The sequence below is a fragment of the Pinus tabuliformis genome, chromosome 1_2 (genome assembly GCF_031772625.1).
Source record: "Pinus tabuliformis cultivar Carrire ecotype Pingquan chromosome 1_2, CPIR1, whole genome shotgun sequence".
NCBI classification, from domain to species: domain Eukaryota; kingdom Viridiplantae; phylum Streptophyta; class Pinopsida; order Pinales; family Pinaceae; genus Pinus; species Pinus tabuliformis.
This window is the reverse complement of record NC_142298.1, coordinates 46,812,421-46,826,129: the sequence shown is the minus strand read 5'-3', so window position 1 is coordinate 46,826,129 and position 13,709 is coordinate 46,812,421.

The following is a 13,709-nucleotide window of genomic DNA, read 5'->3' as shown; positions in this document are numbered from 1 at the left end:
TTCTATTACAATTTGTTGTTCTTGCCTAGGATTAATTTTTTTCCAAAGCAACATTTCCATTTATTCAATTAGTTTATGATTTGATTTCATTACATTCACACCATTACATCAGGGAAGTGAAGGAAGGACACATTGTTTGTTACAAAAATAGTGTCAATATTGTTAGCCTTGTTGACAAATGGCCCAAAAATGGATCCAAATATGCCCCAAGGTCTCCAAATTTGCCTAAAATCATGCCAATGGATCCATATATTCTCTTGAAGTATTCAAATATTGCTTAAGATCATCCAAAGATAAAAATAAGTGCAAGACGAGAGCCCTTAAAAGGGAGGAAAAGCACTACCGGGACGCTAAAACGCTTGAAAATCAGTAAAAAAAACCATTATCGTAGGATTACATAGTGTAAAGAACAGCAACTGTTAGATTTGGCTAATTAACGACCTAGATCTAAGTGGAAAATCACAATTGGCACTGTAGATAGGATGATTTTATAATGGGCGCAAGACACCTCCGATCAGCGATTGTCGATGATCGGATCGGTGGGCCGCATCGGTGGAGGTATCGACAATTACAGTATGGGCAGTGTGATTGTGATCGACGATTAAACGTGGACTATCGATCAAACGTGCAGATCGATGACCCATGTTACATTGATGGATTGCAATCAGTGGAAATGTTAAGGAGCGCTAAACATGGGCTTGGTGCGACCCGATGACCAGACTCGACGGTTATATAGATAATATTGCATAATATTTCAAGTCCGCAGGAAAGGTTGTTTTTACTGTATTTGCATGTATTTTTGTTATATAATGAAATACAGAGGGAAGCTTCACAACACCGATTACGATGAGTCCCGGACCTGAAAGGGTTTGGGAATGAAATCCATAATGTTTGAAGTCTGGATGGAGGCCATTTTCAATGTATTTCCCATGTTTTTACGTACTTCACAATACAAAGGGAAACACAGGGCCAAGCCACTTGCGATAGGCGACAATAACCCAAGGGCAGACCCAATAGGAGAATAAGCCATATCTAAGGACTTTTTAAGTCCGAAAAGGACAGAGATGGGCAGGATTTTCACAATGTTGTTGTGTTTTTTGTATTAAATAGAAACAATCATTATTTTTGGCAGAGGTCCACAATATGGCAGCATTGCTCTGTCTTAACAGAAAGCAATAATTGTTAGTCATTTGAAAGGGCCACAGCATGTGTAGCTCATCCCCAAACCAACAAAGAGGCCAAGAAGTAGCACAGTGCAACACAGCACGCGCAGCTGTCCAAAAGAAACATAAATATCAAAGGCCACAATGAAGCTCATCAAAACAAACATCATGGGGCATCTCTGGCATGAGAGAGTTCCCAAATAGTGCATCAAACTACCTGAAGGTGGTTATTCCTCTGTTAGAAGGATAAAACCTTCGAGCCATGCTTTCCTATTGACGGAATCAGTTAGTTAACAAGACAGATCAAATAGATTAAGACTCCGAGCCTTTGAGAGCTTAGGAGCATTGTAAAAGGCCTATAAAAGGCTAAAAACTAAATGTAACAAGGGTTCAACCTCTGGAGATTACTGATACTCTGTTCCTTCAAGCTTCTCATCTTCATTCTAGTGAATACAAGCTTCTTTTGTTGTTATATGTTCAATGTCCATTTTCCTCTTCTGTTCTAAGCTTGCACTTGAATAGTTTGTTCATGTTTTCTTTTGTGTCTAAGGCCAGATAACTGTCATCTTATCTCTGCTTTGATAAATTAGATTTGCAAGCTTCTTTTACTTCCTGTAGCTGGCCATTCATATGTGTTTATATATGCATTTGCTGGTATAGGTGGTATTCTCCATCTATTCATTGAATTTACAAACTATTGAGCATTAGTGGTCTAAAGCCTTGTAGAGCTAAGGGTGTTCATGCATGTCTTGAGTAAGAATAGAGTTGAAATGGTTATCTGGCTTGATCCAAACCATCATTCATTCCAATAGTTCAGAGAAAAATATTGAAGATTATATGTTACTAGGCATCTTCGAGCTGCAACCTAGGAGAGTTTCCTGGAGTGATAACATAATTGGCACCATTTTCGGGGAGAGGAAACTGAAGCTTAGCTTCCCTCGGAAATGACATAGATCCAGCTTTGATGATAGACAAATTATGGACACTTTTTTGGTTGTAATCATCTATCTGGTGACTCTACTGGAGGCTGAACCTCTTGGGAACTCCACTTCATAGTTTTGGTCAGTTTGTGATGCATACTCGGAGAAATCCTCAGAAGCTACGAGCTAACCCAGTACCTGAACCTAAAAAAAATCATCAAAGAGAGAAAGGTATTGCAGAAAGGAGCATCAGGTTCAGGTAAACCTAAACAATCTCCTATCTCTTTAAGAAAGGCCTGTAATAGAACAATTACATGTTCAGAATATAGCATCTAATACTAGCAGTGAATAAAAACTCTCAGAGATTCATAAAGCTCCTTATTCTTTAGGTTCTCCTTTTGCTATAAGCCTAAAGGAAACCTCGCCTCCTATCCATCATACTCCTTTAGTCTTATCAGTCACTCCTCAACCCTCTATCATTCAGACTGCCAGTACTCTTTTAGCCACCACAGCTATGGTAGGTCCACAAGCACCTACCAAAATGGAAAGAATCATAGATACTAGGTATGGACCTCTAATACTACCCACTCCTTTGAATGCCATGCCCACAAGAGAACATCAAAAATATAGGACTAAGTTCACTGGGACTGAAGGTGTTACTGCTTAAGAACATCTTGAGTCATTCTATAGCTATGCTGATAACCTAGAAATTAGTGAAGATGATGTGTGGATGAGAGTCTTTGTACAAAGCCTAGATGGAGAGGCTAGAAAATGGTTCAGATAACTAACCCTAAGATCTATAACAGATATTGAGGATTTAGATGATGCATTTCTAAAGCATAGGGGGGTAAGAAAGATCTCCTCTACTACCACACTGAGTTTGGGAACTTAAAGAGAGAAAATGGTGAGTTGCTGTTTGATTTTAATAAGAGGTTTAACTATATGTACAATAAGATACCAGCTGAAGTAAAACCCACTACTACCTCTGCTAAATCACCTATGCTAGTGCTTTTTATTTTGACTTCTGCCTATTGTTGAGGGAGAGGTGATGTGCTACTTTGGCTGACATGTAAGATGCAGCCTTGGAAGTAGAATCAAACATCATGGCTGCAGAGAAGCTCAAGGGAAATGTTGATAGGAGAAGGCAGAGGGGTGAGTCTTCATCATCTTCAGATCCCAAGATAGATAAAATGACCAAAATGATAGAGTCATTAGCCTCTGAAATCTCCAAATTAAAAGTTGAGCAGCATCCTAGGAAAGGGAGAGTTCCTAATACCTTTGCTCCTAGAAACCCAAATCCAAATCCATATAGAAGAACTAATGAGCAGTTGCAGATTTTGCAAAGAAGAAAAGATGCCAATGAAGACCAAAGAGTGAAGACCCCTTTCCAGAATGTAGTCATGGAAGAAGAGTAGTTTGAAGATGATGATGAGATCCATTGTCTGGAAGACAAAGGCAATGCCTCCTTTTTGACATCAGCTGCCTATGAAAAGTCATTATTCAATGGCCAGATTAACCAAGAATGGGATGGTGAAGCTATTCTACAAACTATAGATCAGCAAAGATATAATCTAAGGTCAAAGATAAATAATGCCAAGGAAACTCCTATTAAAAGAGCTATTGTCCCTACAGTACAACAAGCTAATAAGCAGAAGCAACCAACAGTTGATCCAATCATCCTCAAGGCTCCAACTCATGAGGTAAGAGGTCTTGACAAGTCTCCTTCTCCTTTCAATTTTCAATTAGAAATTCAGAAGCTAAGAATACCTATGCCTCTGATTGAATTAATGAAGAATGAGTCCTTCAAAAGATCCATCCTTGAGGCCCTTGAGCCTAAAGCCATCCAAGCCTCCACTGACTATGTAAATTTGCAAGATGACAAGCCAGCTGTTATTCTCAGCCCAATGATTGAAAACCGTGAAAACAACTCCCCATCATTCTATGTCTCTCTGAATATTCATGATAAAATCCTTCACAACTGCCTTCTGGACACTGGAGCGAGCCACAATCTAATGCCCAAGGCTGTCATGGATGAGTTGGGTCTTGACATTACCAAGCCTTATCATGACCTGTTTTCTTTTGACTCTAGAAAAGTGAAATGTATGGGATTAATCAAGGACCTAGCCATCACTTTATCTCCGCTGCCCATGAAAAGCATGATGATGGATATTGTGGTAGCAGATGTACCCCACAAGTTTGGCATGTTACTTTCCAGAGGTTGGATCAAGATATTAGGTGGATCATTACAAAATGATTTGTCCTATGCTACTGTCCCAGTTTTCGAAGGTGAGAGCAAGAGATTATACAGAGAAGCTCAGTTGGCTTATATCATTAGAAACAAAAGGAATCCCACAAATCATCCCATCTATGCTGTTGACACTAATCTTGGAGCATGTATTCTTCATATTGAAGAATCCGAGTTGGACTCCACACAGCTTTAAAAACCAATTTTCCAAATCGCTGAGGAAGAAACCCCACAGATTTGGGACATGTTCTTTGATGGGGCTTGCTCTAAGGACGCTGTAGGGGAAGGTGTAGTCCTTGTGTCCCCCACACAAGAATACATTCATTTATCTTTCAAATTAACCTTTCAGGTTACAAACAACATAGTAGAGTACGAAGCTTTGATTCTGGGCTTAAGCGTTGCTAAAGAAATGGGCATCAAAGGATTGAAAGTGTTTGGAGATGCAGACCTCATTATTCAGCAGGTAAATAAAACTTTCCAAGCTAAGCATCTAAGGCTGAAAGCATACAGAGATGAGGTATGGAGGCTCAAGGACTCTTTTAATAATTTTAGCATTTCTTACATTCCAAGAATGAAGAATCAGCTTGCCGACTCCCTTGTTGTGTTTGCTAGCATGTTTATTCCTCCTTTGCCTCCTAAATTGACGTATGAAGTTCAAGTTAAATATAGACTGTCTCTGCCTGACAATGTCAAATACTGGAATTTTTTTGAAGTAGATGATCAAATTAATAGGCTTTTGCAAGTCTTTGATGATTTTGCTGATATGCACATTGAACAAGAGAAAGAGACCTTTGATAGAAAGATAAAAAGGGTCAATTTTCAATTTGGCGATTGTTTTCTCAAAAGGGATGTGTTAAAGGAAGGAGGAGATGTTTTTGATGGCCCAGTCAATGGGCTGTTCTTCAAACTTTATTTCAGTTAAGGCTTTCAAGCCTTGGTATTGTAAATATGTTTTTTCAAGTTTTTATTTCATGCTAAATAGACTCCATGCCTAATGCAACACTAGGAGGAATATTTGATCTTGTTTTTTACAGGAAAGGCATTTTTCTATAGTTCTTGAAACCTCACAGGGAGGCTTTCATCCCCAGAAGGAGCCAGTGTTAGCCTTGTTGGCAAATGGCCCAAAAATGGATCCAAATATGCCCCAAAGTCTCCAAATTTGTCTAAAATCATGCCAATGGATCCATATATGCTCTTGAAGTCTTCAAATATTGCTTAAGATCATCCAAAGATTGAAATAAGTGCAAGAGGAGAGCCCTTAAAAGGGAGGAAAAGCACTATCGAGAGGCTAAAATGCTTGAAAATCAATAAAAAATCCATTATCGTAGGCTTACATAGTGTAAAGCACATCAACCGTTAGATCTGGCTGATCAACGACGCAGATCTAAGTGGCGAATCGCAATCGGTACTGCAGAGAGGATGATTTAAGAATGGGCACAAGACACCACCGATCAGCGATCACCGATAATCGGATCAAGAACGGGTGCAAGACACCGCTGATCAGCAATCACCGATAATCGGATCGACGGGTCGCATCGGTGGAGGTATCGACAATTACAGTATGGGCATTGCGATTGTAATCAACGATTAAATGTGGACCATCGATCAAATGCGAAGATCGACGGCCCACGTTACATTGGCGGATCAAAATCGATGGAAACATTAAGGAGCGTTAAACAGGGGCCCAATGCGACCCGATGACCAGACCCGATGGTTATATAGATAATATTGCATAATATTTCAAGTCCGCGAGAAAGGCCAGTTTTAATGTATTTGCATGTATTTTCGTTATATAACGAATACAAAGGGAAGCTTGGCAGTGCCAATTGCGATGAGTCTCAGACCCAAAAGGGTTCGGGAATGAAATCTATAATGTTTGAAGTCCGGGGAGGCCATTTTCAATGTATTTATGTGTTTTTACGTATTTCACAATACAAAGGGAAACACAGGGCCAGGCCACTTGCGATAGGTGACAATGATCCAAGGGCAGACCCAATAGGAGAATAAGTCATATCTAAGGACTTTTTAAGTCTGAAAAGGATAGATATGGGCGGTATTTTCACAATGTTGCTGTGTTTTCTGTATTAAACAGAAAAAATCATTATTTTTGGCAAAGGTCCACAATATGGCAGTGTTGCTCTGTCTTAACAGAAAGCAATCATTGTTAAGCATTTGAAAGGGCCACAGCATGTGCAGCTCATGCCCAAACCGACAAAGAGGCAGAGAAGCAACATAATGCAACATAGCACATGCAGTTGTCCAAAACAAACAGAAATATCAAAGGCCACGATGCAGTTGTCCAAAACAAACAGAAATATCAAGGGCCACAGTGCAACTCATCAAAACAAACATCATGGGGCATCTCCAGCACGAGAGAGCTCCCAGATAGTGCATGAAACTACCTGAAGGTGGTTATTCCTCTATCAGAAGGAGAAAACCTCCAATACATGCTTGCCTGTTGAGGGAATCAATCAGTTAACAAGATAGATCAGATAGATTAAGACTCCGAGCCTTTGAGAGCTCAGGAGCATTGTAAAAGGCCTATAAAAGGTTGAAAACTAGATGTAACAAGGGTTCAACCTCTAGAGATTACTGATACTCTGTTCCTTCAAGATTCTCATCTTCATTTTAGTGAATACAAGCTTCTTTTGTTGTTATATGTTCAATTTCCATTTTCCTCTTCTGTCTAAGCTTGCACTTGAACAGTTTGTTCACGTTTTCTTTTGTGACTAAGGGCAGATAACTATCATCTTATCTCTGCTTTGATAAATTAGATTTTAAAGCTTCTTTTACTTCCTGTAGCTGTCCATTCATATGTGTTTATATATGCATCTGCTGGTACATGTGGTATTCTCCATCTATTCATTGAATTTACAAACTATTGATCATTAGTGGTCTAAAGCCTTGTAAAGCTGAGGGTGTTCATGCATGTCTTGAGTGAGAATAGAGTTGAAATGGTTATCTAGCTTGATCCAAACCATCATTCATTCCAATAGTTCAGATAACAATATTGAAGATTATATGTTACTAGGCATCTCTGAGCTGCAACCTAGGAGAGTTTCCTGGAGTGATAACAAATACCTCTTAAGTTTGTACGAATCCCCGATTCATAACTAAAGTTGGTAGCCTTGGGAGCTACAACATTCTTGTTGCAATACTGAGGCTCATCACTTTTTGGTGCCATTGTCAGGGATGTGTCAAAGTATGCATTATTTTCTTCCCTAGTTGATTCATTTAGTATTACTTTCTGCAAAAAAAAAAAACTTGCATTAGCATTCTTATTCAAAAAAAATTCTCCAACACCAACCACCCCATTTGATAACGTGGTGTAACAAGAGCCACACCACCATCCATTTTTGTAGCTAGAAGAAGAGGTGATAGAGAAGGTAGAAGAAATGGATGGAGACGATGAGAATGAAGAAGATCCTCGTGGATTTCCCATTCAAGATATTGATGTTAGTGTGCACATGAGGAACATTCCTCCATCTTTTCTTCCAAACTTCCATGGGATAAGGTCAAAGGGTCCAAAAACATTTCTCTTTGAATTTGAAACTGTTTGTAGATCTTATGGTTACTTATTAAACACTCAAAAATTGAGATTGTTTCTGACAACATTGAAGGATAGAGCTCTTAAATGTTTCATAAGTTTGGGGACTAATTCAATAATATCATGTAATGATATGCAAAAGATATTTCTAGAAAAACATAAAGATCATGATATTAAAGGAGAAATATTTAGAATTAATCAAAAAGAAGATGAGGGCCTTGAGGTTCTAATAGAGAGGTTCATGTATAATGTTAAGAGGGAAAAACTACATCATTTAGGATCCGACACACTAAAAACCCTCTTACTTAGAACAATTAGGGATGAATGGATTTATCTCCTTGATCTCATGAATAGAGGTGACGTATACCAAATATCATTTGAAGAAATTTGTGAACAAACACATATCAAGAGGAAGGGCAAGAGTATGTCAATCAACATCAAGATTGGTAAGTCAAGCTAAACTTATAAATTTGCTTCATAACTTTAAAACATAAATTCTTAGTAATATAAGTGAACAAGTAGAAATGTTAAGAATACAAAATGAGAAAAATGAAAATGTTGATATTTGTGTTGTCCATGCAGAATCACATGATGTTAAATATTGCCCCTCATTACCAAGGTTGAAGGAAGTTTACCAAGAGGGCAATGGAGAAAGTCAATTGCCAATGCAGCTATGTTATGTAGCTCCAAAGGACCATGGAAGCCTATTCAACCTGATATGATGCAAGAGCCTAATTCACAATTTCAAGCTTATGCACATCCATCTCAATTAATTGGAACACACACTTTCCTTTGCAACCTTGGCCATCTCAACCCCAAAACCAATCTTGGAAAAAAGGTTGGCAATGAACTTATGGGAGTCATCCACAATATCCTGAATATTTTCCTCAACATTCTCCAACCCAAATCCATTCTATCCCTACCATTCACCTCCACCAAAACCACAACCCCAACCACATCCATCTCAAAGATCCATTCCCACTCAACTACCTGCACCACCATTTCCAAAACCTCACAAGGAGGTAGTGCAACTCACTTACAAGGTTGATGCACAACACATTCAAACATCTCCTCTGGTATTCATCTTAGCTCAAGAAGAGAATTGCAAACAAGAGATTCTCTTGATGTCATTTAAGGACAACATTCAAAAAAATAAGATTCAAATGAGAAGACCAATGAATCATGGGTTGCACTTGATGTAGAGCAGACATCAAAATCAGAGATTGAGAAAATTCCCTCATGTTTACCATCAGATCCTCCATGTGTTCAAGAGAATAATCAGCAAAAAGATGCAGATCTGAACTTCATGGAAGAAGAATACATCCAAGATGATCCAAATAAAAAATTGGACCAGGGGCATCAAAACTATATTGAAACATGGTTTTAGAAAATCAATAATTTGCAACCACACACTCTTCTTCAATAATTCCTTATCTCATCTCAATCAAAGCATTTGTTCTTTGAAATTTAGGTACATGTTAAAGCATATATTTTAGTTTATCTATCATCTTGATGTGCATATGGCTCCATTGGAATTATTGTTATACTTGAAAGAGAATTTTCTTTTCAAGTAGTGTAGGATACTAAAAATAAAAAATGAAAAAAAAGAGGAAAAAAATAAAATCTCAGGTGAAAACCTCCTTTGAGGTGCCTGAGATTGGCTCATTGATTAAAAACCTCCATGAGGCAGTTAATGGGTTAGAAAAAAGAGAAAAAAAGAGAAAAAGAAAAGATCCTAGGTGAAAACCTCCTTTGAGGCACCTAGGCAAACATACTACTTGAAAACCTCATTGAGGCGGCTAGTAGGCCTAGAACAAAAAAAAGGAAAAAAATAAAAAAAATATTTGTTCCATGTATCTCTCTGTCATGAATGCAGGTTCTCTCCAACCTTTACAAGCAACAAAAACAAGTTAGCCACCAAAAGAAAAATTGATCAAAAGACTAGTCAAAGGAAGTTAAACATGGACTTTCTCCTCCTTTGCTTAGATGCTCCATAAGGACCAAGGCCATTCCAATCCATCACCCTCATCTATTTCCACCATCCACTCATCATTACCAAGATTTTACCACTCATTTTTCTTGTTGTCCTAATATGCTATAGGAAACAAAAATACATAGAGAAGAAAATTATTTTTGTAATATCTTGAAAACCGTGAATCCATTTGCCAAGTTGTTTTAGGTGGAAATGCATATGGATGGTAGTAACATGCACAAGCAATTTCAGTGAATTCCAGTGCACACTTTTCAACAAATTAACCTCCATCACCTACAACCATTTTTAAATTTTATCAATATCCGTGCATGCATTTGAAAAGTTGTTTCACGGGGAGATGCATATGGATGATGGTAACATGCGCAAGAAATTTCAGCAAATTCTAGTGCACAGGTTTCGAGAAATCAACCTCCATCACATACAACCATTTTTATTTTTTTATCGATGTTCATGCATGCATTAGCCAAGATTTTTGTATGGGGAGGTGCATAAGGATGATAGAAACATGCTTAGAAAAGTTCAGGTCAGTTTAGTATACCATTTGGGAGATATGGGAAAACTAAGTCTGCTACAGGAAACTGCTACAAGAAGTTGACTAAGGAGTTTTGGAGGAAATGAATGGTGAAATGAAGTGTTCGAAGGGTGTATGAAAATTTTGAAAAGTGTGGGGAAGGTGAACATCACCCATGGCCAAGCCCAACACTCCAAGAAGGTTGGATTTTACTAAGATAGATTTCTCAGGATAACTAAAAGATAGAGGTTTGGAATATGGGTTGGCATCCATCAACTCCACTAGCAACAGATTGGGAAATGGAAATAAACTTGCATGAAACAACCTTATCAGTCAAAGAATCATCAAGATATGATGACCTATGCAGAAGCAAACAAAGGAAATTATCAACTCCAGAGGACCATGGATTGATCATCAACTCAGCAGCAGCATGCATGCCTCTCCAACAACCACCAGGTAGGTACAACTATGTAATATTCTCGATCTATTCTCTTGAGAATATTATAGTTAGAAACTTGTTTTCAATTCATGAGAGGTGAGGTTTTATAAGCTAAGGATGGGTCAATAGTCTCAACCACCCTCAACTATTTAATTGTAGCTAACTCCCTCACTCGTGCATTGTGGAAAAGCCAAATTAGGAAGGGTGATGATTATGAGGAATGGGGACAATAGTTCAAATAGGAAATTTGTGCAAAGGCCAAGTCGTCAAAGCAATCCAAGCCCTCCATTCACTTCATATCCACTATCTATCCATCGTTCATCCATCCCATTTCATAAGAAAAAAAATTAATTAATATTTTTCAAGAACAAACCCTACGCTCTGTCTCACCCTAAAAATTTCTTGAAAAAAACACACAAAGCACATCCTCTCCATTTTCACAAACCTACACTAGTCCCTTTGAGCCCTAGCATCATTCTCCAAAACCTCTACATGATTTCTAATCACTCCCATATAGTTAGTGTTAGTGTAAGTATTTGCATACTGCCATCAGTGATAAAAAATCCGCTTTCATATTCATGTTAGGGTCTCGCTCAGAAATTTTTATCATTCCACCTAGGTCATCATGTAAAAATTTACTTACTAATGGTAGCCCTAGTCCAAAATCTCACTCTCCCTCAAAAATTCATACTTGATGGCCCACCTTCATGTCTTACTGAGCATACATCAATTATGAAAGCTCATTTAATCAGGTCTTTATGTCAGTCAAGTCACCATGAAGTCTACTCGCTCAAGGTTTCCATTAGGTCTCTAGGTTTCATTCTTTAAAGGTCCAATAAAACACCATTTCAATGCATAAGGCCAGCAAAAGTATGAGAGTGAACAAAATAATATCCCTTTTTCATTTAAAGAGAATTTGAAAACATGTGAAGATGCTTTCCAAAATTGTAATTTTGATTTCAAGTTTGAGTTTCATTCCAAATTGTAATTTTATTTTTCACTGTGTAATTTTATGTCTTTCAAAGGTAATAAGCACATGATTTCCAAGTTACTAATTTAGAGTTCAAAAATGCCAAAGGACCAAAAATTCAAAGGTAAAAGTGTTCTCAATGTATATCAAGTGATCAATTTGTCAAAGAAAAATTCAAGTGTAAAGGTATAGTTTCCAAGAGTAAGGCGAATGACAAAAGGAAGAAAGTGGGTCTCAAGACCAATTTTGAAAATTTAAGCAAGGTATAGAGGCCATCAAAGACCAAGGGAATACTAATTTTCACTCTTATACATCAATATCTCACTCACCTACACTCCATATTCCTCCCTTGACCTTTTCCTATGCCCATTCCTCTCATTTCCCTCTCCTAGGGTTTTGAGGGAATTTCTCTTGGTTTCATGACCTCCATGGTTAAATCATCAACAAAACTTGTATCCTGGTGCGCTTAAACCTTCCTCTATCCTTAATATACCTTCCTAAACACTTCCCATCACTCCTATCCCTCAAAATCGTCATTTTTCTACAAACCCTAGCCTATCGCTACGCTTTTGACACTTTTCTAGACTAGCCCTGTGTTTTTCCCTTTTGGACCCCTTTCCCTCACTCAATCCTTGAAATTATAGAGTCCCCTACTTCCTAACATCCCTCCCTACCTCCAAATTTTTTCCTAAGAATTTAGAAGCCCCATATCCCCTTTATTTCTTTTCATTCCTATAAATTTCCCAAATCCCCTGTTTTGCCTACACTAAAACCTAATTTCCTCTCCCATTGAGCTAGGGTTTGCTATGGAATCAGAGATATCTGAGTAGAGGAGGAATAAGGGAGGTAATATCAGAAATTATGAGGCCATTCCAACTCATAAACATCATGTCTTCATCATTTTTCAAGAAGTCATAACAAGGTACAAATCATTGGCCACACACAGTGCCAGTTTTTCTTAAAACTGTGTTTCTAACCAAATTGAGATGAATTTGACAAACATGAGTGAGGTTTTTCTCCATCATAGGCCAAGGATGAAAAAAATCCTTAATTTTTTCATTTTTTGGGAGAAATTTCAAAAATATAGTTGCTACAAGAGAGTTGTTGCACCTCTGGAGTCACCTTGGGAAAAGCATTGCTTCTCCTAGCTGAAGTGTCCAAATGACTTTCTTGATGAGTCCAATGATAACTAGATAGAAATGTGTTTCCAATCAGATATCATGACCTCAATTTGGAGTTGAGGAATACCTCCAAAAGTTTCCTAAAAGAGCACACTACATGTTTGCACCTTCATTCTGCACTTTTTGACCAGTCTTGGGAGAATCCATTTTTGGAGGGTCAAATCAAGTCCATTTTGCAAAATAAAGGTAGATTTGGAAACTAAACTAGATAATATTTCCAATGAGATATCCCGGGCTCAATTGGGATGTGAGGAAGGAAGTCAAAATCAGCTTGCAAGATGGAGGGCACATTTGACACAGAGAGGGCACGTTTGACTAATTGCTTGTCAAACGCATATCACCTTGGACGTTGCGTTCTTTTCTGGAGCATAGAATGAGAAAATGGTCAGAATTTTTGGATTTAGAATGGTGAGGACATGCACCCTATGCATTTTCTAAGGATTTGGAGGAAAACTGGTCAGCCAAAAGGGTCAAAAACCCACCTTTCTTCCTCTTTTTTGGCTTAGTCGCTGCGCGTTTACCATGTCTTGGGAGATTGGAATTTTGAAAGGGTAAATAACCTAAAAATGGAAAAATGAAGGCATATTTGGAAATTAGACTTGAAGGTCTTTCCAACGGGATATCTTGGAGAAAATTTGGACATCAGGAAGGCATCCAAAAGTAGCCCTGAAGTTGAAAGGCACATTTGACACTAAAAGGGCGCATTTGACAGTCTTATACATTTTTCACTGTTTCACCCT